Here is a 2,405-nt window from a genome sequence, read left to right on the forward strand (position 1 = left end):
CAAGATGAAAAAATGGCAATTTTCTCTTGTTCATCGAGGATGTGTCGCTTGATGAACATTTGTTCGCACTGACTGACCAATGAAATAACGTTAATATGATCTTTTTCTGTGCCAGAGAATTTTTGGGCAGTTTTATCTTCATGGTAAACATAAACATGAGGTGGGGAAGTTTGATCCTCGGTATTTGTTTCGTTATTCATTATCACTGTTTGCTCTGTGAATTTAACTTGGACTTGTTTATCGTTGTGTGAGGGAATGGTGGAATAGGTTCGGCCGGAACGGTGAACCCTGTTAAGTATATTGGCATACGTGTACAAGTCAGCGACAAAGTCCTCACTTGCTACGTCAGAGGGGGTTTCCCACTCATCATCTGGAACTGACGTATTTGTTTCTTGATCTTTAGTTTGTGTTGAGTTTTGTACAATGAGTGTGTTGCCTTGGTGCTCTCCTAATTGTGAATCTGTTGTTGGAGCTAATTGTTTTTCATCTGGTATTAACGTGGATGGTGGCGAAAATATCCCTGTCATTAATGTATGGTGTTATGAAATACAGCCTCTTGTTTGTTTATGTCCTAACTAAATAGGATGAGTAAATGAGTTGTAATAAATGATAGATAGTGAGTGTATAAGTATATATATAGAAATAAGTAAAGGAGTTGAATATACCTAATTTTACAGTGGACCGGAGAGTGGGCGTGTCGATGCAACTGTCGATCTCGGATGAAAAATGCAGGGCTATTGATTGAAGATCTCTTTGATAATTCTAGTTCTGTGTTGATGGACGAAAGTATTACTCAGGAAATTCCATGGCCCTGGTGCTTGTGGTGGGATAACAGCTGCTCACAGGCAAACCTCAGCATAGAAAGTCGAATTTCCAACCTCAATACTGTGGAAATAAATGAGTATGAGTAGGAGCTATGTGAATAATGAGTAATGAGTAGTGGGTGAGAAGTGCCTGGTGTCAGCTCACACGTTGCTTGGCGTGGCCTTATGTCAGCAAACTCGCATGGTGATGTCATCTCAGCAGATACACATGGTGACGTCGGCTTCCCACACTGGTAGCTTTGTAGTGAGTAACTGGAGTAGCGATGCGTAACCTGGGTGAAGACGAGTGAATAAGGTGATGTTTTGAGCTGTGTCTTGACTCTTTATGCGTCTGCGATGGAGTGTAGGTGGGAGAGAGTGTTGGAGTTTCTGTGTGCTTGTTGCTTTGGTCCTTTTCTTTAGTTCTTTACTTGCTTTGTTTTTTATTCGTCATGCCGCTGCTTGAAGTTACGTAGAATTATACAGATTACGTAGAGTTGTTAATTGTAGTTGATTGTAGATGGCTGTAGTTGATTGTAGATGGCTGTAGACTTTGAAGGCTCATAGGCTTGTAGGCTGTATTTTGTAGGAATTCACTGTAGAACTGAAGCTAATCTTGTAGAGTCTCGCCTGCTTTTGCTTAGAAATTCACCTTTTTAATTAGGAGACGATGTCCGCAGATCTGCTGGTTTGTCGTTAAAAGGTACTGCAAGGCGTCGAGTGATCTCTGACCTCTGCATCAGCGTAATGATCTGGGAGACAGAGGGGCTGAGATGGAACCCTGTCAGGAGCTGATGTTGTTGGTTGTTTTCAATCTTGATATTTTGTAGGAATTTAATGTAGATTTCGTAGAACGGAGGTCCGTATACGTTCGCTGCCAACCAAATGTCATAAAGACTCTGTAGTTACTTGTGAAAGTATATTTCATTTTTAGCGGTCAAGCGGCTTTTATATCTTGTAGTAGCTTCCCACCAGATGTCTTGTAGTGACGGAGAGTTAAAGATGAATACAGGGAGTTTATCTTGATTTATTATCTTCTAGAGAAAATCTTAAGTTGAGCAGGTCTATGTGATGTCAGCATGAGACTGCCAATACAATTAAGTAAGTCTCCCTGTCTGGCTACCCCTCTCTCTCTCTCTGTTCTAAGGCTTTCCACTCGACCTGTCGGTCTCTAGGGTAGCTAGCCTCCTTCTGAGCTCTGCTTCCTAAATTCTGGTGTAGCAGGGGTCGTGGTCACTTGTGTTACACATGTTGTTACCAGATCTTTGTTCTAGAAGCCTGTGTGTGAGTATGTGTGTATGTGTGTGTGTATGGTCACTAGGCGCTGTTGTGTGCCTATAAAGCATTCCTTGAGTTAGAGTGTGTAAGCATGTTTAGCATTGCTCGATTCTCGCGGACACAGTACCTTCTCATCATCTGACTTGCTGCTTCTATTTGTCTGTCTATCTATCTATTTATCTATCTATCTATTATGATTTGTAATTATAATATGGAGTCCTAAAAGTCTGACTGTCTGTCTCTATCTGTCTGTTTTTATGTTTTTGTCTGGTAACTTATCTGTCTCTGTCTGTTTGTCTGTCCGTTTGTCTGTTTGTTTATCTG

Source organism: Coenobita brevimanus, chromosome 44 (genome assembly GCF_032717465.1).
Source record: "Coenobita brevimanus isolate Jiangsu-jjx chromosome 44, ASM3271746v2, whole genome shotgun sequence".
Lineage (NCBI taxonomy): Eukaryota > Metazoa > Arthropoda > Malacostraca > Decapoda > Coenobitidae > Coenobita > Coenobita brevimanus.